This window comes from Delphinus delphis, chromosome 15, assembly GCF_949987515.2.
Source record: "Delphinus delphis chromosome 15, mDelDel1.2, whole genome shotgun sequence".
NCBI lineage: Eukaryota > Metazoa > Chordata > Mammalia > Artiodactyla > Delphinidae > Delphinus > Delphinus delphis.
Window position 1 is genome coordinate 21,840,045 of NC_082697.1, and position 26,185 is coordinate 21,866,229.

General features: G+C 50.7%; 1 protein-coding gene across 4 annotated transcripts in view; it reads right to left on the reverse strand.

Moving 5' to 3' along the window:
- SRC (SRC proto-oncogene, non-receptor tyrosine kinase) overlaps positions 1-26,185 on the reverse strand; it is a 55,848-nt gene that overhangs the window by 24,146 nt on the left and 5,517 nt on the right. For 3 of the 4 annotated variants that reach the window (XM_060030815.1, XM_060030813.1, XM_060030816.1), the window contains exon 2: positions 10,178-10,245. The gene's annotated coding sequence lies outside the window, so the exon portion shown is untranslated. Of the gene's footprint in view, positions 1-10,177; positions 10,246-21,948; positions 21,969-26,185 lie in introns of those variants that run through there. The other variant, XM_060030814.1, reaches the window with a different exon arrangement.

The following is a 26,185-nucleotide window of genomic DNA, read 5'->3' on the forward strand; positions in this document are numbered from 1 at the left end:
CAATATTCAAACACTCCCAGAGCCTGGACCTTGTACTGGGCCCTGCTCTGAGCACTTTGCAAATATTGACTCATCAAATCCCCATGATAATCTAGGAAGTAGATACTAATAGTGTCCCTATTTTACTGACGAAGAAGCAGAAGCACAGAAAGGTTGAGGCACCTGCCTGAGATAACACAGTGAGGGTGAGAATGAAAAAAAGTGGGGACATGAAACCACACTGGGCGGCAGGAATCAGGAGCTGCTCACAGGGTCCACCTCCTGCCCTCCGGACCTCTCTTTCACATGAACAGCAAGATGGGGTGTGAGTGGATAAGGCAGCCTAGCCCCATTCCTACAGAAAGCCCAAGATTTCAAGCTTTGACATAGCAGAGCGTGCTAGAGGAGGGACAGCACATTTAGGGTGGGATCTAGTCCCTGCAGGGCTGCCGCTGTGCTGTGTGACCTTGAGAGAGACCGCCCTTCCAGACCGTGGTCTCCTTTCTTGAGGCAGGACCCTGTCTCAGAGCCCAAACGCTAAGTCACCATGAGCTGCCCATTTGAGAAGGGACAACTCCCCACATCTTTTCCGCCACTTGCTCACTCCAAGGCAGAGATATATCCTTGGGGTCCAAGAGGAAGTGGGGGGGCTCCATACTCGGGGTGTCTGAGGCTCCCAGAGGAAGGTAGCCCCTTTCCTCTGGGGAGCTGCTGCTGACCACAGGCTCCGGACAGAAGGCCTGAGCTATCGCTACCGTGAGAGGTACTGGGATGCTCTATAGCACCTCCCCATCAGTGTCCCCAGCGCTTCGTGCTCAGCGGGTCCCAAACTAACTTGGCATCTCCCTCTATGACTTCCCCTCACCCCATGTCTCCATCTCAGGGCTGGTTCGCCCGTCCTCCCCGCCAATCTTCCTCAAATGCATCCCTCCCCACACCCCATCTCCACTCCCTCAGGCCAGGCCCCTGTCGTCCTGACCTGGGACAGCAGTGGGGGCCCCTCCAGGGCGCCCTCGTCCAGCAACCAGAGGCATCTCTGTAACGCACACAAACAAATAGGGCCCCTGCTCAACACTGTTCACGGAAAACTGGAAAAGACCTAAGTGTTTATCAGAGGGGGACTGGACAAATAAATGCTGGTCTGTTCATCAAGTGGACAGCTGTGCAGATAAACAAAGAGAATGAGAGCTCGGTGTGGCCCGGGAAGATGCTCACAACACACTATTAAGTGAAGAGGAAGATGGCAGCGTAGAACGTCCTCTGGGCCACTCGGGGCCACAGTTTCCTCATCTAGAAAATGGGGGCAATAGTGCTACCTATGTCAAAGGGTTGGTGAGAGGATTAAAGAGAATGCAGACAAGGCCTGAGTGGGGTGCCTGGAACGTAGTACACATGAACTACAATTATTTTTGTAAAGAAAATTAGCATGTGAATGTGTATGTGTGTGTATGTGCAGACGTGCACACACATGTGCCGTAAGGTTTAGAGAACGTTCTGGAAGGAGTCCAAATTCTTCACAATATTTAATCCAAAAGCTCCCCATCATCCCCCTCTGGGTGAGGCCTAAACCCTTCAGCTGGGTCCACGCGGCCCTGTGGAGCTGGGGCTGTGGCCTCCTCCCGTGGGCCCCCTACCCTCTCACCTCCTGGCCTTTGCCTAGGCTATGCCCCTAGGCACAGCTACTTACAACATCCAGAAGAGTCCAGAAAAAACTGTAGTGCAGTCAGGTCATACCCGCTCCTTCCTTCCTGACTCTGAAGAAGGTCACCTCCACCTCTTCTAAGAGTGGAGGGGAGGCCAGGAGCTTAGGAGTTGAGAGTGAGGACTCCAGTCAGACCTGGGTTCAAATCCTGGCTCCACTACTTACTAGCTAAATCTTCTTGGGCAAGTCACTTCACCTCTCAGTTTCCTTATCTTTAAAATGGGCATAATAAAAAGGAACGAAATTGAGTTATTTGTAGTGAGGTGGATGGACCTAGAGTCTGTCATACAGAGTGAAGTAAGTCAAAAAGAGAAAAACAAATACCGTATGCTAACGCATATATATGGAATCTAAAAAAAAAAAAAAAAAAAAGGTTCTGAAGAACCTAGGGGCAGGACAGGAATAAAGACGCAGACGTAGAGAATGGACTTGAGGACACAGGGTGGGGGAAGGGGAGGCTGGGACGTAGTGAGAGAGAAGCATTGACATATATACACTACCGAGTGTAAAATAGATGGCTAGTGGGAAGCAGCTGCATAGCACAGGGAGATCAGCTCGGTGCTTTGTGACCACCTAGAGGGGTGGGATAGGGTGGGTGGGAGGGAGGCTCAAGAGGGAGGGGATATGGGGATATATGTATAGCTGATTCACTTTGTTATACAGCAGAAACTAACGCAACATTCTAAAGCAATTATACTCCAATAAAGATGTATAAAAAATGACAGATAATAAACAGATAAAAAAATAAAATGGGGGTAATAATAAACTTAACATCTGAGAATTAAGTGAGAGTCCATGTGCCAGGCAGAGAATAAGTGCTTGATAAACAGTGCTCACTGTTGTTTGCTGTTATTACCGTTACAGGTGACAAGAGGAGCAACGCAAGAGGAAGCAAGAGTTAGTGGCAGGGCCTTGAATGCCAAGCACAGAACTGAGCACATTGCATGCAGTTGATACTCAATTGTCCCCACAGCACAGTGAAGTAGGGACTATAACTACATCCACTTTACAGATGGGACCAAAGTTCATGGAAGCCAAAACCTTGCCTAAGACCATACAGCAAGCGAGTGCAGCAGAGTTGGGATGCTCGAGGGTCAGGAGAGTACAGTCAGAAGGCACCTCTGGTGCCCCGCCCACTGTGCTGATACCCTCCCTGCCCCAGGTACCCCCACCATTCCACCATCTCCACCTCCCTAACACAGAGGCAACACAGGTCAGAGGTCAACCTCCGACATCACCATCCATATCTCTGGACCCTCCAAGGAAGAAGAAGCATCATGGAAAGCCTGGAGCCAGAATGCCAGGTTCAGATGCCAACTTGCCATTTCCTGGTCATGCAGCCTCCAAGGGGCCTCAGTTTACCCCTTATCAAAAATGGGAATCTGTGTAATTGCTCCTATATGATTGGGCTTGAGGGGAAAACATGAGGTAATACTGATAAAGTGCCTGGAACATAGCAAGTGCTCAATAAATACTAGCTATTATTATCACCACTGTGGAAGACCTCTCTTCAGATCCTTGCTCTCTTTTCTAACCACTCTTACAATTAGGCAAAGGCTTCCAAAATTCCAACTGTGTGTAAAGCCCTGTGCGTGGCCCTGGAGAGATTGTCTGGTAGAGTTGATTGGAACCAAGGCCTACAAAAGCCACTTCACAGGGAAAAAGTCCAGAAAAGACAAGCATGTCCACTAGTTAACCTTGCTCTAAGATGCTTGCCAGTGCAATGAGCTAAGAAAAAGAAATGGATGGAATTGGAAAACAGAAGATGAGTATCATCAGTTGCAGCTGTTATCAATATAGATCTGAGAAATCCAAAAGAATCTTCTATAAAACTATTGAACAAAAAGTGAATTAAGTAAAGCAGAAGGAAATTAAATGTAACATCCAAAAATAAATAATGTAGCTATGTACCAACAGCAATCAGGAAATAAAATGAAAGAAAGCTTAGCATGGGAATTCCCTGGCATTCTAGTGGTTGAGACTCTGAGCTCTCACTGCCAACGGCCCGGGTTTGATCCCTGGTCGGGGAACTGGGGTCCTGCAAGCTGTGCGGCGTGGCCAGAAAAAAAAAAAAAAAAGAAAGCTAAGCATTGCAAAAATATCGATTCTTCCTAAGTAAATCTACAAATTGAATGTGATCCCAATAAAACCCCAACAGGATTTTTTTCTAACTAAGCAGGTCAATTTTAAAGTTTATGAGTAAATGTATAAAAATAGCCAGGAATGGGACTTCCCTGGTGGCACAGTGGTTGAATCCGCCTGCCAATGCAGGGGACACGGGTTCAAGCCCTGGCCCGGGAAGATCCCACATGCCGCAGAGCAACTAAGCCCACGCGTCACAACTGCTGAGCCTGCGCTCTAGATAGAGCCCGCAAGCCACAACTACTGAGCCCGTGTGCCACAACTACTGAAGCCCACATTCCTAGAGCCTGTGCTCCGCAACAAGAGAAGCCACCACAATGAGAAGCTGGTGCACTGCAACAAAGAGTAGCCCCCACTCACCGCAACTAGCCAAAGCCCGTGCACAGCAATGAAGGCCCAACGCAGCAAAAAAAAAATTTTTTTTTTTTTAAAAAAGAAAGAATAGCCAGGAAAACCTTAAAAAGAAGAGTAACAAAGAGAAAATAGTCCAATCAGGTAGTAAAACTTACTATAGAGGCACAATAATTAAAACTGTGTGATATCACTACAAAAATATATAAATTAATGGAGCAGAAAAGAGGGTCCAAAAATTGTCCCCAACCATATGGAAATTTAATATATTATGAAAGTAGCATTTCATAACAGTGAGAAAAAGGTAGACTATTTTTAAGACAGAGTTGGGACCAATGATCTGCCACCAGGAAACAAAGCTGTATCTCAATCTCACTCCACATGCCTATAAATTCCAGATCAATCATATTTAAACCACACAAAAATAAAACCATAAAGCTCTAAAATAAGGTGGGAGAATAAGTTTTCTAATCCCAGCATGGGAAAAGCATTTCTAAACATGACCAAAAAACCTAAAAATCATTTTTGAAATAATACATCAATCTACATAAAAATCTAAAACGTCTGCATGGCTTGATAAACATCGTAAGTTCACAAGACAAACCAAAAACTAGGAAAACATTTGTAACTCATAGATAGGCAAAGTTTTTTTTCCCTTAATATATAATGAGCTCCCATAAAATAAGAAATATAACCACAGATAGTTTACAGCAAATGAAATGGTACTTAAACATATGAGAAGATGCTCAATCTCACTTAGAAAATAAATCACATTAAAACTACACAAGCCACCCAGCAACAGCAGAATACACATTCTTCTCAAGTGCACATGGAATATTCTCCAGGATAGACCATATGCTAAGCCATAAAACAAGCCTCAATAAATTTAAAAGGAGTGAAATCATACAAAGTATGTTTCTGATCACAATGAAATGAATTAAGAAATCAGTAACAGGGCTTCCCTGGTGGCGCAATGGTTGAGAGTCTGCCTGCCGATGCAGGGGACATGGGTTCGTGCCCCAGTCCGGGAAGATCCCACATGCCGTGGAGCGGCTGGGCCCGTGAGCCATGGCCGCTGAGCCTGCGCGTCCGGAGCCTGTGCTCCACAACGGGAGAGGTCACAACAGTGAGAGGCCCGCGTACCGCAAAAAAAAAAAAAGAAAGAAATCAGTAACAGAAATAAATTTGGGAAATTACAAATATGTGAAAATTAATACACCTAATAACCAATGAGCCAAAGAAGAAACCACCCAAAAAAGTAGAAAATACTTTGAGATTAATGAAAATGAAGACACAACTTATCAAAATGTATGGGATGCAGTAAAGTAGAACTTAAAGGGAAATGTATAGCTGTAAATGCCTATATTAAAAGAGAAGAAAGGTCTTGAATCAGTAACCTAAACTTCCACCTTAAGACACTAGCAAAAAAACAAAAAAAAAAGAAGAAGAAGAAAAAGAAGAGCAAACTAATCCTAAGGCAAGTGAAAGGAAGGAAATAAAGATTACAGCAGAAATTAGTGAAATAGAAAATAAAAAACAATAGAGAAAAATCAACAAAACCAAAAGTTTGTTCTTTGAAAAGCTTAACAAAATTGACAAACAAGAAAATTGTTCTGAGCAAGAAAAAAAGGGAGAAGACTCAAATTACTAAGCCCAGGAATGAAAGAGAGGACAACTACCAATCTTACAGAAATAAAGAAGATTTTAAGGAAATGCTATGAACAATGCCATGCCATGCCAACAAATTAGATATCTTGGATAAAATGGACAAATACCTAAGAAAACACAAACTACTGAAACTAAGAAGAAATAGAAATTTTAAATAAAGCTAAAACAAGTAAAGAGATTGAATTAGTAATTTTAAAACATGTCACAAAGAAAAACTCAAGCCCAGGTGGCTTCACTGGTGAATTCTACTAAACAGATAAATAAGAATTAATACCAATTCTTCTCTTGGGAACACTTCCCAACTCATTCTATGAAGCCAGTATTACCCTAACACCAAAGCCAAACAAAGACATCATAAGAAAAGAAAACTACAGACCATTATCTCTTATGACTATAAGATGTAAAAATCTTCAACAAAATACTAGCAAACTGGATCCAGCAACATATAAAAAGAATTATACATCATGACCAAGTGAGATTTTCCCCAAGCATACAAGGTTGGTTTAAATTCTGAAAATCAATCAATGTAATATACCATACCAATAAAATAAAGGACAAAAACTATATAATAATCACAGTAGATAAAGAAAAAGTATTTGGCAAAATCCAACACACTTTCATGATAAAAACACCCACCAAACTAGGAATAGAAGGGAATTTCTTCAACCTGACAAAGGGCATCTATGAAAAAGCCATATCTAACAACATACTTAATGGGGAAAGACTGAATGCTTTCCCCCTCAGAAACAAGACAAGGATGTCTGCTCTCACCAGTTCTATTCAACATTGTACTGGAGGTTCCAACCAGGGCAATAAAGGAAGAAGATGAAATAAAAGACATCCAGATTGGAAAGGAAGAAGTAAAATTTTCTTTATTTGTAGATGACATAACCTTGTATATAAAAATTCCTAAGGATTCCACTAAAAAAATTATGAGAATAAACAAGTTCAGCAACTTGCAAGGTACAAGATTAGTATATAAAAATAAATTGTATTTCTATACACTAGCAATAAACAATCCAAAAATAAAATTAAGAAAATAAATTACAATATCAAAAGAAGACTTAGGAATAAGATTAACAAAAGAAGTGCAAAACATATACTCTGAAAACAACAAAAATTGTTGAAAGAAATTAAAGAACTAAATAAATGGAAAGACATCCCATGTTCATGGATTGGAAGACTATGCATTATTAAGATGGCAATAGTCCCCAAACTAATCTAGAGTCAACACAATCCCAAACAAAATCCCAGCTAGCTTCTTTGCAAAAATTGACAAACTGACCCTAAAATTCATATGGACAGTCAAGAGACCCAGAATAGAAAAAACAATCTTGAAAAACAGAAACAAAGCCTGAGGGCTCACACTTCTCAATTTCAAAACTTGCTGCAAAGCTCTGGAAATCAGGACAGTGTGGTGCTGGTATGAGGATAGACTTATAAATCAATCCAGCAATAAACACTCACATTTATGGTCAATTGACTTTTGACAAGGGTGTCAATATAATTAAATGGAGAAAGAAGAATCTTTTCAATGAATGCTGCGGGAACAACTGGATACACTCAGGCAGAAGAAGGAAGTTGGGCACCTTCTTCAAACCCTACACAAAAATTAACTCACAGTGGATCACAAATCTAAATGTACAAGGTAAAACTTTAAAAATCTTATAAGAAAATACAGGCATAAATTTCCCCACTTTGGATCAAAATAGTTTCTTAGTCATGACACAAGCAACAAAAGAAAAAATAGATAAACTGAACTTCATGAAAATTAAAAACGTTTGGACTTGCCTGGTGGCACAGTGGTTAAGAATCCACCTGCCAATGCAGAGGGCACGAGTTTGAGCCCTGGTCCGGGAAGATCCCACAAGGCACGGAGCAACTAAGCCCGTGCGCCACAACTACTGAGCCCGTGTGCCACAACTACTGAATCCCACACACCTAGAGCCCGTGCTCTGCAACAAGAGAAGCCACTGCAATGAGAAGCCCACACACTGCAACAAAGAGTAGCCCCCGCTTGCCACAACTAGAAAAAGCCCATGCACAACAACGAAGACTCAATGCAGCCAAAAATAAATCAATAAAATAAATAAATTTACAAAAAAAAATTAAAAACGTTTGTGTGTCAAAGGACACCATCAAGAAGGTAAAAAGAATCCATCAAATGGGGGAAAATATTTGCAAACCGTATATCTGATAAGGGACTTGTATCTAGAATATATAAATATCTTTTACAACTCAACAAACAAAAAGAGAAATGACCCAACTTAAAAATGGACAGAAGATCTGAATAGACGTTTCTCCAAAGAAAATATATGGCTAGTAGCTGCATGAAAAGATGTTCAACATTATTAGTCATCAGGAAAATGCAAATCAAAACCGCAATGTGATACCACTTCACACCCACTAGGATGGCTGTAATTAAAAAGATAGAAAACAACAAGTTGTTGGCAAGGATGTAGAGAAATTGGAAACTTCATACATTACTGGTGGGAATGTGAAATGGTATAGCTGTTTTGAAAAAACAGTCTGGCAGTCCCTCAAAAAGTTAAATATAGAGTGACCATATGACCCAGAAGTCCCACTCCTAGATATAGACCCAAGAGAAAAGAAAACATATCCACATAAAAACTTGAACGTGAGTGTTCACAGAAGCATTATTCATAATAGCCAAAAAGTGGAAACAACCATATGTCCATCAATTGATGAATGGGTAAATAAATGTGGTATATCCATATAACAGAATATTATTTGGCAAGAAAAAGGAATGGAGTACTGATACATGCTACAACATGGGTGAACCTCGAAAACATGCTAAGTGAAAGAAGCCAGACACAAAAGACTAGGTACTGTATGATTCCATTTACATGAAAGTTCCAGAATAAGCAAATCTATAGAAACATAAAGTAAACTAGTTGTCACCTGGGGCTGGGGGGAGGAAGGTTTGAGGGGCAGTGGAGACTGACTAAATGGGTTACACAATTTCTTTTGGGGGGTGATGAAATTGTTCTAAAATTGTGGTGATGATTGTACAACTCTGTGACTACACTAAAAACCATTAAATTGTACCCTTTGGGGGAGGGATAAATTGGGAGGTTGGGATTGACATATACACACTACTATATATAAAAGAGATAACTAATAAGGACCTACTGTGTAGCACAGGGAACTCTATTCAATACTCTGTAATGAGCTATATGGGAAGAGAAGCTAAAAAAAAAATTTACATATGTATAACTGATTCATTTTGCTGTACAGCAGAAACTAACACAACATTGTTAATCAACTGTACTCCAACAAAAATTCAAATAAATAAACACATACATACATAGATACATACAAAATAAATAAACTGGACACTTTAAATGGGTGAATTGTCTGGTATGTGAATTCTATCTCAATAAAGCTGTGTTTAAAAAAAAAAAAAACACTACACCAGAGGCCACTGTTCATCTATTAGATTGGCAGATCCCCAAATTCTAGATCAACCTGTGTTGGTGAGAGCGAGGGGAAGAAGAGGATGCGGTGTGAAGATACATCAGTGCCACCTCCGTGAAGGACCCTCTGGCCATATCTAACAAAACTACAACTGCACACATTCTCGGACACTGCAATTTGGGATTAATCCTAGAGGTATCCTCACACGTGAACACTAAGCACACGATGGAAGATACGCATTGCAGAACGGTCTGCAATAAGCAAAAGGCTGGAAACAACCAAAAGTAGTCTTCTCTAATTAAATAAAGCATGGTCTCCATCCACACAATGAATACTACGCAATCAGGAAAAAGAAAGAAGCGGCACTATATGATCTCCAAGGCACACTGTCAAGAGCAAACAGTCACATGTAGAGCTGAGGATACCATGCATGATCACTTGAGGTTTTTAAACTATTTTTTCTAATATCCATGCTTACATATGCCTGGACTCCCTGGAAGAACACACCAGAAACTCCTCCCATGGCTGCCTCCAGCAAGGAGACCTGGGTGCCAGAGAGGTTTACTTTTCCCTGCCTTCTTCTGTACTGTTTGAATTATTGTTTACTGTGTGTGTTAATGCTTTTTCTTTCCTTTTTAAGACAAAAGTTGACATATACACACTACTATATATAAAATAGATAACTAATAAGAATCTACTGTATAGCACAGGGAACTCTACCCAATACTCCGTAATGACCTGTATGGGAAAAGAATCTAAAAAAGAGTGTATATATATATATATATATATATATAAAACTGATTCACTTTGCTGTACAGCAGAAACTAAAACAACATTGTAAATCAACTATACTCCAATAAAAACTAATTTAAAAGGAAAGAAAAAAGACAGGTTTACCTGGTATCAGATCCTGGTGCTCTCTCTCATAGCTGGGAAGTCACTCCACTTCTCTGAGCCTCTGTGCTCTGCAAAGAGAGGGATAATAATAGTATCTGCCTTGCAAAGTTGTTGTGAAGGATTAAATAAGACAAGGCCCCGCACGCACACACGCACAGGGCTCCCCACCGTGTCTGTGTCTGGCTCCTAGCAGTAGGTGCATGGTTCATGCTGGTTATTAATACGTTACTACGTACACCGAGGTGGATTGTTAACAAGTGCCACCAGGGAGACTTGGGACCAAGTGTTCAGAGCATCAGCAATCCCCTCCAACTGGGAGGAACTGGGAAAGGATTCCTGGGGGAGGCAGCATTTGAGAAGGGCTTCAAGGTCGAGAAGGAGGTCCACAAATAGAGATAACTGGGGGCTGTGCCTCTGGCAGAGGGAGCTGTGCAGGCAAAGGCCTGGAGGTAGGAAAGTCCTGGGTATTCGCTCAGTCGTTCATTCACTGGCTCCTTCAACAGAGCTCAGCTGAGCACCGACTATGTGCCAGACACTCTCATAGGAAAGACAGACAAAGCCAAGTAGCTGGACCATCGAAGGGAGGAATTACAGAGAGTGTGAAGACAACAAGGGGCTGGGGCAGAGCCTCACCCAGGTCCAAGTGTTCATAGAGCAGACCAGGAAAAGGAGGCTCAGAGAGGGAGAGAGGCTACCTAAGGTCACACAGCACCTTCTCAACTTCTGGAAAGGTCCGCTCCCAGCTCCACCCTTCCCATGTCCCACGAGCCTGGAGAAGAGAAAGCCCACAAGGGCCATCCCAATGTGCACGCATCAGAAGGTGCATAAAGATGCCATCTAAACTGGGGTCCCCAACAAAGAGGAGGGACAACTGGTTCTCAGATGATAACAGCACCTAGCTGATGGGTAGAGAGACTCCTGTGTGCCAGGCACCATGCTGAGAAGTGCACTACATCTACGAGCCCAGGTGAACCCTCTGCAGTCCTATGTGGTCAGCCCCATTTTGCAGATGAGGGAACTGAGGTCCAGAGAGGTCAAGTTACTTGCCTAAGGTCACACGGCTCATAAGAGACAGCATTGGCAGGCAGACTCGGATTGTCTGGGCTCCGTAGCCTCAGGTCCCAGGGCCCATCGCCCAAGGGAGCCACTGCCAGGGCCTGTATCAGCAGTCACATCCCTTCTAAAAGCACCCAAGGTGAAGCTGTTCTCAGCCAGTCCAGGAATGTCTCCTGATAACAGTGGCCCAACCGGGGGTGGGAGGAGTGGGTGGTGGTGGTTGTGTGGGGAATGGGGGGGAGGGGCGGCAGGAGGGACACAGCCCATTTGAGTCCATCTGTCCTGCCTCTGGAGAGGAGGAAACAAAAAGGTCCCATCAGGCACCCATCAGAGTCAGGCGGGTTGCAGCATCCTGGTTAAGGGGGCTCCTGCTGTGGCCCTGGGAGAACTCTGGGCAAGTCAACCAAAGCCTCCTTCAGTACCATGGAGACATCCATAATCACCCCAGACAGTTGCAAGAGCAAATGAGCTAACCACGTGTGCCCTGGGCACGCAGGCCATGCTGGATAAAGGGGCGGGGGGGGGGGGCGCGACCACCACTGCTACCTTATTATTTCCATTGTTATTGTTTAGCTCTCCAGTTCCCACCAGGACCCTGCTTCACAGGGACGATCAGCCCCCATCTCCCAGAGAAGGCAACAGAGAGAGGCTCAGAAAAGCCAAGTCAGCTGCCCAGGCCACCATCCAAGACAGCAGAGGACCAGCTGGGGATCCTGGCTCTCCTGGCGCCAGGCCACTTTGGCCCCTCTCCCCAAGGGCACCAGTCCCAGCTGGGCTCTCGAAGGGAGTTATTACACCAGGGACTAAGCAGGGCCCTCAGTCAGTCCTTTTTCTACTAGGGTAATGGAGGCCAAGATAGGGGGAGTGGCTGGCCCAAGGCCACACAGCCCAAGAAGGACCACTTACGGAATGAAACTGTCACCCTTCTGAACCTCCAAAGCTAGGTCCCCAGCTGATGCCCCACCCTCCTCGCAACAGCCCTAGGGGGCAGGTACCACCAGCACTGGCCCGTGTCCACAGGGGAGGAAGTTGAGGCTGGAGGAGCGTGGGAGAGGGTGCCGGCCCATCATGCCCATCCCAAAAGTGGGGGCTGTGACCCTTTCCTGCCTCCCCTGGAGCCTCCCACACGTTGGCAGGAATCTTCTGATTCCCTTTCTTCCTTCAGACTCTCAAAAGAATGACGTGCTCAACTGACGTGTTTTTCTACAAGTGGTTTCGGAATATAGAAGGGAGTCCTGCTTCAGAGCAGGGGAACATCAATAATGACAGTAATAAGAATAAGGGCAGTAGCAACAGCTAATATTCGTTTAGCGCTTTTTTTTTTTTTTTTTTTGGCCGCACCGTGTGGCATGCAGGATCTTAGTTCCCCGACCAAGGATCAAACCCGCACCCCCTGCAAGGGAAGCGCAGAGTCTTAACCACTGGACCACCAGGGAAGTCCCTATGTGCCATTCTTTTTTTTTTTTTTTTCCTATGTGCCATTCTTATCACCCCATTTTACAGAAGAGGAAACGGAAACACAGACAGGTTAAATGATGTGATTAAAATCCCGCCTCTTAGCAGCTAAGTGACAAGTTCCTCCCTCTCTGAGCTTCTCCCTGAAGGGGGGCTGCCACCCCTTGGGTCACTTGAGAAGGACCCAAGGAAGAAGCCAGGGCCACGGCCAGCTCAGCCCCCTCCCCAGAACTCAACACCATTGGCTGCTCCAGTGCAGGCTGGTGGGGTGGAATGGGGCATGCTGATGGCGGTGTGGAGACCACACCTTTCCCCCTCATGCCCTCCCACCTGGGGTTCACACTACCCGTTCCATGCTCCCAACAGCCTTGGAACAAGCTATGGCCACAGTCATTTTACACATGAGCACACAGGGCTCCAGGAAACTGCCCCAGCCAGGAAGTGGAGTGCAAAGGCCCTGAGGCAGGAAGGTCAGATGTGCAGGTCTGGACTGAGTGGGTTCCAGCTTAACTGGGTCGCTGCAGGCTTTTGGTCCAGGCACGAGGAGGTCGGAGGGAGGCCCCGAGAGGGACCCGTCCAGCAATTTAGGTCAGAAAGACCTGAAAATTTGAGAGAGAAGCCCATGAAGATTTTCTCAGGCCCCTGAGTGTGCTGGGAGGGATGGGGGCGGGGGGGGGGGAGGTTACTGAGGCTTCATCCCACAGTGATCCTATCAGAGCGCAGTGATCAGCTTCAGAGGAGACACCTAAACCATGGTGGACTTCCCAGAGGAGGGGACATCTCAGCTAAGGTCCAAAGGCTGAGCAGTTTGTGAAAAGAGGAAGGGGAAGCATGATCCAGGCAGAAGGGATTACTTGGCCAAAGGCCCAGAGGTGGGACCATTTAAAGAAAGGCAAAGAGCCATGTCAGTTTAAGTCATGTAGTCTCAGTTTCTCCAGCAGCGAAATGGGGGGAAAGACAGGCACACAGTGGGTACCTCCATCTCCCCCACACCCACTGTCTTCCTTCTCCAAGGCCCCCACCCAAGAGGAAGGGCACTTCCTCCTGCCATGGAGCATCTTTGGGGCTGGTGAGGTTGGCAGGGTTGGGAGGTTTCACTGACACCCCACCCCCCTGACACCCTCTACCCCAGAATCCAGGCCAGGCAGCCTGGCAGGTGGATGGGGAGGGCAGCTCACAGGCCAGGAGGCCACAGCCCTGATCTCAGAGAGTTTTGGGAGATCTCCCCCTTCACAGATGTGGAAGTGGAGGCTCAGAGAGGAGAGCAGTCAGCCTCAGGTCACACAGCAAGGCGGAGGCCAGCTCTTGAATGAGGGTGTGGGACTGGGACCCGGACTGAAGATAAGATTCTTGGGGCACCAGGCCCAGGAGCGCTGGGCTGAGGAGGAGCTAGAAGAGGAGATGCTGGCCCCAAAGGACCACAGGCTAGGCAAGTCCCAGGGACCCAACCAGACACCACCTGGCCCGGCCAGATGAGGGCTGGCCACCATGTGGCTAAGTGGAAGGCCTCCATCAGAACCTCCATGTGACCTCGGCAAGTCACGCCCCCTCTTGGGCCTCAGCATCTGCACCTGGACAAAGGCCCTGGCATGCCAAGGATTCCTTAACAGACCCCCAGCATCAGTGGTGACCACAGAGAACACTGAGGTGACACGTCTTGCTCTCTCCCAGCCTCTCCAAGGTCATGTCTCCCAGGCCTCGCCCCCGTGGTTCCACCCCCGCTGGCTGATGGCCGACAGGCCTTGGGGGGACAGATGCCAGCCGGCCCCTGCCCACGGTGCCCGCTATTCCTGCCAGCAGCTCTGGCTGCTTCCCTGCTCTGGGAACACATAGTGCCCCCTCGTCCCCGCCCCCGCCCACACCCACGCAGGAGCTCCGTCCAGGGACACAGGTGGGCAGAAGCACCTGGCGGCCAGGCCCCTCGACACTGTCGGCCCTGTGCTCAACCCCACACACTCAAAGCTCACAGGTGCCACCCTGGACATGTGACCTCAGGAAGGTCCAGGCCTTCCTTTATTCATCCATGAAATGGGGGCTCTGGCAGGTCTCTGGGGGAGAAGGCATCCAAGCCTGAGCTGAGCACAGTGGTCAGCAAGAGAGCCAAAACCCTTAATGCTCCTACGGGCTGTTCATGGGATCAAGGCCAAGGGTGGAGGGGCGTCTGCTGTACGCTCCCTCCTCCCCACCACTTAACCCTCCCTGGACTCGTAATTACCCTCCAGCCTCCAGCCCTTTGCACACGCTGTTTCCTCTCCTGAGGCTTCACCACCCACCTCCCCCTGCCCCCCATGAACTCCAGGGCACCCTATGGGCCTGACCACAGGTCATATTTGACCTTGCCTACCCTCCAACTGAGAGAGGTACTTCTCTTTTTCTGGGCTCACATAGCCTCCATCACATGGGGACTAAGAGTTGTACTGCTTGGGGACTTCCCTGGCGGTCCAGTGGTTAGGACTCAGCGCTTTCACTGTGATAGCCTGGGTTCAATCCCTGGTCGGGGAACTGTGACCCGAAAGCTGTGCGGTGCAGCCAAAAAAAAAAAAAAGTTGTACTGTCTGGGTTCAAAACCTAGCTCTGACCCTTCCTAGCTGTGTGACCTTGGAAAAGTTATTCTACCTCTCTGTGCCTACATTTCCTCACTTATAAAATAGGGACAAAAATAATAATTACCTCCAAGGATTGTTGTGAGGATTAAATGAAGTCATATTTGTAAAGGGCTTAGAACAGAGCCCAGACCTTAGCAAATGTGCCGTAAGTATTTGCCATTAACCAATAAGAGTAGCAGCTGGCACCTGTTGAGCACCTACTGTATGCCAGGCCCGGTGCTCAGTATTTTACCTGGATTATCTCACAACAGCCTGCGAGGAGGGGCCGTTATGAATCTCGCTTTAAAACGGCAAAGACAGGGAGGCCCGGAGGCATCAGCTTCACCTCAAAATATATCTGGGGACGAAGGGGATTTTGCTGATATTAAGGAACTACTGTGCATTTCTTTCAGGTAGATTATGGTTTTTGTGGCTACTTTCTCAACATGAGTCTTATCTTTTAGAGATACATACTGAAAGATTTACACGTGAAGGAAGACATGCGTGCGGGATTTGCTTTAAAATGACACAGGAAGGGGGCTTCCCTGGTGGCGCAGCGGGTGAGAGTCCACCTGCCGATGCAGGGCACACGGGTTCGTGCCCCAGTCCGGGAAGATCCCACATGCCGCGGAGCGGCTGGGCCCGTGAGCCATGGCCGCTGAGCCTGCGCGTCCGGAGCCTGTGCTCCGCAACGGGAGAGGCCACAACAGTGAGAGGCCCGCGTACTGCAAAAAATAAATAAATAAAATGACACAGGAAGGGGGTGGCACAGAACAGGTTTGGAGGGGCCAGGCCTGGCCATGGGCGGTACTTGGGGCTCAGTGACAGGTTCATGGGGTTTGTTATACTAATATGCTTCCATAATAAAGAGTTTAAAAAGGAAGATGAAATAAAATAATGCAAAACAATGTTGGACCCCCCACAGCCCCATCAACTGCCTTAGCCTGGGCCAACCATTGTCACCCCTTCCCCTCGCTGGACCAATGCAGTCGTCCCTCTGGTCCGCCTGTCTCCACCCTCAGCCCCCAGTCTGCTCGCCACACAGCAGCCAGGTGCTCTCAGAAGGCCTCCTGCGGCCCCCGCCTCACTGGGAGGAAAGAGCCAACATCAGAAGGGTCCAGAGGCCCTCCCTGGACACCCCCGCATCTTACGGCCCTTCCTCCTGTCATCCTCCCTGAGCTGGACACCCCCGCATCTTATGGCCCCTTCCTCCTGTCATCCTCCCTGCGCTGGACACCCCCGCATCTTACAGCCCTTCCTCCTGTCCTCCTCCCTGCGCTGGACACCCCCACATCTTACGGCCCTTCCTCCTGTCATCCTCCCTGCGCTGGACACCCCCGCATCTTACGGCCCTTCCTCCTGTCATCCTCCCTGCGCTGGACACCCCCGCATCTTACGGCCCTTCCTCCTGTCATCCTCCCTGCGCTGGACACCCCCGCATCTTATGGCCCTTCCTCCTGTCATCCTCCCTGTGCTTGCTCTGTTCCCCTAGCCTCCTCGCTGTTCCTCCAACACTCCAGCCTACCACTAGCTTCCGATCTTTGCACTGGCTGTTCCCTCTACCTGGGTTCTCTTGCCCCAGGGAGCTACATGGCTCCTCCCTCCCCTCCTGGGAGGTGAGCTTCTGGGAGAGGTCTCCCCTCCCGCCCCCCACCCCCAGGCCCACCATCCTATCTAATTACAACCTATTCCGTACAACCCAGCCAGTCTTCCCAGCTTTACGTTTGACCCGTGACACCTATAACATTGTAACAGACCACGTGCAGATCTTCCTTATTTGCTGTGTTTTCGTCTCCCCCACCAGGATGTCAGCTCTGTGAGAGCACAGATTTTTGTCTGGTTGGTTCTTTGCTCTATCTCCAGCCTCTAGAACATTGTCTGCCACATAGTGGCGCTCAGTAAATATTTGTGGGAGGGAGGGGTAGGTGGAGGGAGGGATGGAAGGAGGGATAGAGGGATGGAAGGAGAGAGGGAGGGAGAAAAGGATGGTGGGATGGATAGAGGGAGGGAGGGAGGAGTAGAGGGAGGGGGGAAAGGAGGGAGGGAGGGATGAATGGGTCCTACCCAGGGCCCCAGGAGATAAAGAGATACAGGCCTCAGCCCCAGGTCTGCCCAGCCCCACAGCCTATGCTCCGACCACTGCACTCTCCTGCCACTGCCTGGCATGTCCCCGTGGCAGAGCCTCTGACCACCCTGGTTACATGGGACAGTGTGCAAGTCTGAGACAGCTGTAGACCCCGAGCCGCACCCGGCACGGCCGCAGGCATGGCACGGGCACCGGGGTTGCCTGCTGCATGAGCCAGGAGTGAGTGAAGCGTGAGCCAGGGGCTGTCCGTGTTCCAGGGCAACCAGAACGTGTCTGGTCCCGTGTTCCCGGTGCGAACACACTCAGGGCTGGCAGGCCTCAAACCGGCTCTGCCAGTGCGGCCAGGGCGGGGCGGGCGCTGCAGGCTCAGGCTGGCATGGCGGGCAGATGAAGGGGTGCTGCCCGAGCCGGGACCCGCCGCTCGGGGAGGGAGAAGCTAAGCGAGCGGACGGCGCCACTCCCACTAATCCCGACCCCGTGCAGACAGAACTGTTCTGGCCCGAGCGGCTCTTGGGTTTCTTCCTGGGCAGTAAGGGGATCCCTTTCCAGACCCCAGGCCCTGCCCTGCTCTGTAAAGGGCAGGATCCCTTCCCGCTAGGATCCGTCCACAGCCTAGAAGCCCGAGATAGGAGGGCAAGGCCGGGAAGTGGCCGGCGCCGGAGCAGGACAAGGCAGCAGGGAACCTGGTGTAAAGCCTGGCTCTGCCCCACGGTGCTGCACGGCCCTGAGCCAATCGTGGCCCTTTCAGGACCGTTTCCCCAGGTGGAAAGCAGTGCTCGGCATGGATTCCAGGGACCCTCCATCCCACGGTGCCGATTTATCTAGAAGAGGCCACCTCGGTGACTCCAGCCCTGCCCCCAAAGCCCACCTCTGAGGATAGACATGGGCAGAGCCCGGACTCACACACGTCCTTACTCCCCACAGAAACAACAATGATAAAAATACCTGCTGAGGGCTTCCCTGGTGGTGCAGTGGTTGAGAATCCGCCTGCCAGTGCAGGGGACACGGGTTCAAGCCCTGGTCCGGGAAGATCCCCCATGCCGCGGAGCAACTAAGCCCGTGCACCACAACTTCTGAGCCTGTGCTCTAGAGCCCGCGAGCCACAACTACTGAGCCTGCGTGCTGCAACTACTGAAGCCCAAGCACCTAGAACCCATGCTCCGCAGCAAGAGAAGCCACCGCAATGAGAAGCCCACACACTGCAACGAAGAGTAGCCCCCACTCTCCACAACTAGAGAAAGCCCACGCGCAGCAATGAAGACCCAACACAGCCAAAAATAAAATAAATTTTAAAAATAAATTTAAAAAAATACGTGCTGATCACTGAACACTTAACTCTATGCCTGGCATCCAGCTTTACATGCACTGTTTCACCTGGTCCTCCCAACAACACTGTGAGGTAGGGACTGTTACTGTGCCCATTTCCCAGCAGAGGAAACTGAGGCCTAGTTGAGGCAAGTTGTAGTTCAGGCCCCCCACCCCACCCCTGGGCAGCCTCTATCTCCCCAAGACAGTTCAGGGTAGGAAAGAAATCTCAGGTACCCCCTGAAATGGCAGGGCCCATATTCCCCAAATCCATTGATCCTCCTGAGCCCTTAGAGGCCAAGCCCCAACCCTGCCCCCACTGTGTAACCCAGGCCATGGGTGTACCACTCAGAGCCTCAGTTCTCTCATCTGTAAAATGGGTAGGATCCTGCCAGCTTTGCCTAAGGGATACCGCTGTTTAAAGCCACGGGAACTGGAAGACTCAGTCCAACCCTCAGGACAAGGTGGAGAAGCTGCTGGGCCTACGTGCCTCGAGATGGATTAGGGGGAGGGAGAGTGAACATGAACCAGAAGCCCAGTGGTCTGTGGCGGAGACTCAGCCCCTCATCACCAGCAGCCCAAGAGAGGAAGGATGATTCTTCCTGTGCCCCATGTAATCCAGTTCCAAGCCCTGTCAGTCTCACCTCCAAACACATCCTGAATCCACCTCCTTCCCTCCCACCACGGTCACCCCCTCGTCCAGCCCTCCAGGCTGGCCAATTGTAGGCAGAGAGCCTTTCTGAAATGTCCATCTGAACCCATCACTCCTGCTTACACCCCTCACAGCCCACACTCCAAGACAAAAGACAAAGTCCTCGCGGGGGGCCTCCGAGGTCCTGCAGTGGACACTCCCAGCCCCACCCCCTTCACTCCTGCTCCACCCACACTGGCCACTTCCCCTTTCCCTAAGAACCCAATACACTTCTGCCTCGGAGCCTTTGCACTTGCTGTTCCCTCCACCCAGAGCATACTTCCTCCAGACAAATGCCTGACTCCCTCACTTCCTTCAGGTGCTTTACTCAAACGTCTCCTGCTCAGAGAGGGCTTTCCTGACCACCGTTTTAAATAGCAACACGCCCAGCCAATTCCACTCTCTCTTTGAGCCTCATTTCAAAAGCTACTTCCTCACGGGAGGCTTCTCTGACCTCCCCCAGCCCAAGTGAGAACCTTCAACTTCTCCTTCCAGGCATGGACCATGGGTCTGATGACATAACATACCATATGACTACATGTCTGATGAGGACAGGGGCCACTTCTGTCTCACTCACAGCTGAATACTCTGCAGTGGGCGTAATATTCAAAATAGTTAACAGCTGGGATGCTGGGCACCATCTGGTCAGAACAGACACTGGCCCAAAGTACAGGGCCTATAGCATGGAGTGGGTACTTGGTAATTACTGAATGAATGAACAAAAGGATGAATGGAGGGACGGATGGATGGATGATAGATGGATAAGATGGATGGATAGATGGATGGATGGATAAGTGAACAGGGCACACACAGTGGGCCTGGGACTTACCAGGGATGCCCGGGGCTCTGAAAAGGTGGCCCGGAGAAGGGAAGCGTGCATGCAAGCTCACCAGCCTGGCTCTGCAACTGCAGCCTCTCCTCCCGCACAGCCCGACTTTCATTTCCCATCCTTTCGGTCTGAGGAAGCTCCTTCCCCCCAGGGGAACTGGGTGAGAAGGCGGGGCAGATGGCCCTCTGGTCCCAAAGAGGGGGGGCTCCCAGACTCCATCTGTCCCACCACAAAGGAGCTTTGTCCTCGGTGCTGAGAGCCCGGGGCAGACCGGAAGCTGCCCCTCAGCCTCCCAACAGGTCCCGGCACCCCCGGTCAGCTGGGCCAACAGCTCCAAAGCCAGATCCCAGGGACTGACACAGTATTGGGCACAGCCTTCTAAAATCTCATTAATCCTCCCTGGGAGCCCTAGGAGGGAGGTTCTAGGACGACCCGAATTTTTACAGATATAGAAACTGAGGCAATGTTATCTGGCCAAGGTCTCCCAGCCAGTAAAGAGCAAAGCTGGGATTCAAACCCAGGCCCACCTGGCACCAGAGTCTTCAGCCACAGCTCTCAACTCACCATGTCTGGAGTATAGACCCTCTGGGTTCAGCAGGGTGGAGGGGCCTTTTGGAGGTACAAGTGGGCAACCATGCCTGACCCTTCACGCTACCAGGAGACTACCACCCTGGCGAGGTTTACCCAACAAGGGAGGGAGGTCGGGCCCTGAACCCCGGAGCCCTCGCCCCACGCCCAGCCCGTGCCCCAGGTGCCTCTGGAGTCTGCCGGCCCCAACACGTCTCCACCGCTTCCTGCCAGGCAGGCGTGCACAGGGAACGGCTGTGCGGGCAGGCAAACCAGGGGGCAGACACCCCCCACCCCTCACCCGCCGCTCCCCTGTCGCTCCCAGACCTGCCACCTACCTGGCTGCCACCCACCTTCTCTCCAGGCCCATCTGCTCTCAGGGCAGTCACCAGAGCCACTTCACCAAAGCCACACTGCTGACGGGACACCTACCCTCAGCTGGGCACTACCCACAGCACCAGACAAATCAGTTCTGTCCCGCCTCCTCCGCGCCTCTCCTCGCTGCCCAAGGGCAGTGCGTAGTCTCTCCAGGCAGGTACTCCCAGCCCTCCATGGACTGGCATCAGCCACCTCTCAGGGCCAAACTCTACCACTCCTCTGAGCTCCAACAAGAGCAACTATTCACACTGCATCTTCAGGCCTTTCTCAAGCTCCACCTGCTCCCAGAGAACCATTCCATTCTTCCAGGTATGTCATATGTACCGCTTCCTCCAGGAAGTCTTCCCTGACCCACTCCCTCCAAGACCCCAGACCAGCCCCTACCTTCTGTCCCAGGCAGGGGTTCTTGATCCTTATCTTAAACCCCAGCCTCTGTGGGCTACCTTCACTTGGCAACAGTAACTGAGCACTTAAGCCCGGCCTGATCCTTCTCTCTGTCCTCCCTTTACACCTTCAGCAGGAGGCCTGCCCTGCTCCCAGCAGCCCCAGGCCAAAGCCTTGCCTGATCAACTGAGACATCGTCTAAATACCTTGTACTTGACCTACCGCTCCCCACCTCCCCAGGCTACGTGGACACACATCAGGCTCTTTCCCACCTCCAGATCTTTGCTCATGCTTTCTCTTCTTCCTGGTAGGCCCTCGCCCTTCTTTTCCCCTCATGAGCTCCTGCTCACCCTTTAAGCTTCAGGCCAGGTTATCACCTCCTCTGCAAAGCCCTTCTGTTATCATAATAGCTGCCCCAGTTCATATGGTTCCTACCTCATGGTAGGGCAATGATCAGGGTCTGTGTCTGGCTCCCCCAGGTTGTAGGCTGCTCCCAGAGTGAATCTTTGGGGTCCCCAGCACCCAGCACAAGGCCCAGACCTCACCAGCAGGTAATCAGAAGTCCAGCTGCCGACTCCCTGCCTGGAGACCCCAGGGGCAGAAGCCTGGAGCAGCTCCCAGAGGCAGTACTGAGTCCGATCTTGCCCACACTGACCACAGATCTAAGGTAGGGGCGGAGTGGGGGAGAGGGCTTTCCACCAACGGCCAACTGGTAACCAAACCCACGTCGTTTCTGAAACTAGGGCACAGGAGAGAAACGGGAACAGCAGAATTGTCCCCAAATAGAACTGTGGCTCATCTGGTTCCAGGGCCTCCGGGAACACCTGGCAGGGGTGGGGGTGGGGAGGGCAGGTGGCTGCTCCCGAAGCTGTGAAAGGAGATCTGAAGCTTGGAGGGTGGGGAGGTCGACACCACCGCAGTCGGCACTGACACCCTGCCCACCTCCCTCAGGGCTGGCCCCAATCCTGGAAGGTGGCGGGTCCTCTCCCACTTTCCCCCACCCACCCATGGGGTGCTCCCTAAACCATCCCACCTCCCAGCCTTTGCTCAGCCGGGTCCTCTGCCTGGAATGCTGCTCCCCTTGCTGCTAGTCAGAATCCTGCCAATCCTTGTAACCGTAGCCACGGACTGGGCACTTTCTATAAGCCCGCCATGGGCAGGCATCTGGGGAGAATGAGCTTATCACATCTTCCCAACAGTCCTGTGAGGAAAAGACTCCTGACCCCATCTCACAGATAAGGAAACTGAGGCTCAAAAAGAGAAGCCATTTGCCCAGGACACAGAGCAGAGGAGGCAGGTGGACCAGGTGATGTGGTGGGACCTGGGTGGCGGCAGCCAGAGGGCACCCAGAAGGCCTGGCAGGGCCTGGTTCAGCTTCCTAGGCAGGCCCAGCCTTGGGGACTTGGCATAACTCAGGGCCAGAGAACACAGGGCACAGCCCCACAGGGCACAGGGGACAGAACAAGAGCCCCTACAACCCTCTGACCCCCCACCCTAGGGTGGCTGAGGACTGAGGAGGCACATTGGTACAAAGTGATGGAACTATCTCCCCTCAGATATGCACAGACCCACTGCACAGATGAGAAAACTGAGTCCTGGAAGGGGACAGTTTCCCCATCTGGAAAGTGAGATGTGCCACAGGAACCTTCTGGCTGTGACATCCCCCTGTGGTCTGGTGGATGCTATTTCCTTTCTCTGGGTCTCAGTTTTCCTATCTGGAGAATGGGGCTGTGATTCCCTTCCTCCCCAGGTTGAAACAAATTATAAAACAGTTAACATTTATTGAGCATTTACTACGTGCTGGCATTGCTCAGAGCATCACGCATAGTGCCACACTCGATCCTTAGAACAAGTCTGTGATGTGGATACTGCCATCGGGCCTGTTTTTCAAATGGGGAAACTGAGGCAGAGAGAGGTGAGCTGACTCACCAAAGTCACACAGCTAATATGGAGGTAGAGGAGAAACCCGTGGGGCTAGGGGCGGGGTGGCTTCCCAGAGGAGGCTCCTGGCCTTCACACTGCCCAGAGAGGAGCGGCAGGGAGGGGCTGGAGGAGGGGTCAGGGGTCAGGCAGGAGGCAGAGTGCGGCTCAGTCCAGAGGAGGCAGGGCAGGCCTACGGTGCTGAGGAGGTCCTGGGTCCAAATCCATGCACTGGGTGGCTTCGGCAAGCCTTTTTGCTCCTCTGAGCCTCAGTTTCCTCTTTGGTAAAATGGGGCCAGAACTGCTGCCTCGCAGGGATGCTGTGGGGACCAGACACAGCCATTCGCCTGGCACTGGGCAAGGGCTCAACTATGTGCTCAAGGAACAGATGACGATGGAAGGAATCCTCAGGGCTGGGCCACTGGGCTCACTGTTCCTTCAGGATCCGGGTGGTATCTGACTCTCCACTCCGAAGGGGTGGGAAGGGGGGCCCAACCTGCTTCTTCTCTAATTCCTAGACAGAACCCTCCCAGCTCTGCCAGCTTTCCAGGCTGTGTGACCTCAGACAAATCACTTCACCTCTCTGAACTTCCGGATCTTCCTTTTGATAATAAGTTGAGGCTTCCACAGGGCTCTGAAAGAGGAGTTCCTCACTGGAAGGACTAAGGGCTTATGCGGGGAGGGTGGTTCAGTTCCACCTGCCCAAGCAGAGAGAGTAGTGTCTGGCATAACCCTGCCTTGAGGCCTCAGTTTCTTCATCTGCCAAATGAAGTGGGTTTTTTTTGCCATGCTGCGTGGCTTACGGGATCTTAGTTCCCCGACCAGGGATCGAACCCGCACCCCCTGCAATGGAGGCACAGAGTCCTAACCACTGGACCGCCAGGGAATTCCCCAAATGAAGATTTTTATGATGGTCTGTCTCCCTCCCAGCCCTGCTGGGGATGGCCAGAGGTGATTGAGGAAAGTGCTTTGTAAACTGTAAAGTGTGGCACCCTTGGGAGTGATCACTATCACCGTACTCCCTTAGAGGCAAAAAGAATCCTATGACTCGCCATCTAAGGCAGAATGTGCTACAGCCGTGAGGGAGGGCAGAGAATGGGCAAGGCAGGTGCAGAAGAGGGGAGCGTGAAAGCATGGACTTGGGCTGGGGCAGAGAGGATGGTCAACAAAAGCTTTCCGGAGGCAGAGGCATCTTAGCCATGATGGGTGTGGAGAGGGAGGGCACACCAGGCAGCAGGACCCACAGGGTAAAGCATGGATGCTGGAAAACCCAGGGCCAGCAGGAAGGCAGCTGATGGTTCAGAAAGGCTAAAGGGTCACCTGAGTGAAAGGGAAGTGTGGGAGGTGACAGGGTGAAGCAGAGGAAAGAGCTCAGCCCAGACCACCAGCACCCCCAGGGGCCCTTGCTGGGGACCGTCCCCAAACCACAAGAGCAGTAACAGCCCCTGCCTCCAGGCCACGTGGGCAAAGGCGCAAAGCACCCAGTGCTCAAAGGGCAGCCACCTTCAGAGAGATGGACCCATTCAGTGAGGGGGCCTTGATGCCAGGGCTCAGGGCACTGGGAGGCCTTGACAAGCCACAGGAGGGCAAGGGCTGAGGCGGGAGGTGGGCTCAGGGAGGCTGGCTGGAGATGCGGGCTTCCAGTAGGTCCAGCCACCAAACTTGTCTGTCTCTAGTTAACCTCCCCACCAGCCCCACCCCATAGGACTAGCCTGAACACAGGCGTCCAGTCTCAGCCCTAGCGTTCCTGGATCAATTGACCTGCAGAGACCCAGAATTCCCGCCTCGTCAGGGAACTACCTTCATAATCACAGACACTCAGAAATCGTAAACACTTACTGTGCGGGGGCCCTGCGTCGGAGCAGACACAAATTCGCTCACCTGACCCTCACGCCACCTTGTCAAAGCTGTACTGGCATTGCTGTCCCCACATCAGGGATGGGGAGACTCAGGCTCAGAGCAACCATTTTCCCACAATCACACATAGCGAACAAGTGGCAGAGCCAGGACTCGAACCAGAACCAGTTCGCTCCAAAGGTCTGGCTACTTCCACTCCCTTTAGTCCATGAGCAACCATGGAGCGCCCATTATGGGCCAATCCTGGAAGCTGGGGATCCCAGCAAGATCCCAGTCCTCCAGATCTGAGTGTAGCTCCACCAGCCAGAGCTGGAAGCCCAGAAAGTCAGGATCACCTGCCCGCCCAGCAGCACATCCACCCTCGACCCAGGGAAAGAGCCCAGCCAAGCTGAGCGCACACCCAGGGGGACTCCGATGCCTCACATCAACCAGAAGCCAGAAGTCTGGGCTCACATCTCACTCCGCTGGGTGATTGCGGCCCCAGCCCTTGGCCTCTCTAGCCTCATTTCCCTCTTCTGTGTAATAGAAACAAAAATTCCATCCACCCCAGGGATAGGACAAAGAATGGAATAAGTCACCTTGCTATGACCTGGCCGGAGAGGGCACAAGTGAGGACATCGACATCAGACAGAGTAAAAGTCAAGGCCACAAATTTGGATAAAGCAGCGGGAGAAAAGATAATCAGACCTTGACAGGGAGGCTGAGCTTCCCGACACCACACTAACCCCAACTTCCATCCCCCCGCCGGGAGACCACCTGTGCCGGCCTCACAGCCCAGCAGGTCTGAGGACTCCAAGGACCCATCCCCACAGTCTCTCAACAGCCCCCCACAGCCCCGCTGACATCGCCAGGCTCACGCGGCATCGAAGAGGACTCAGCCAGGCCAGCCCCTGGA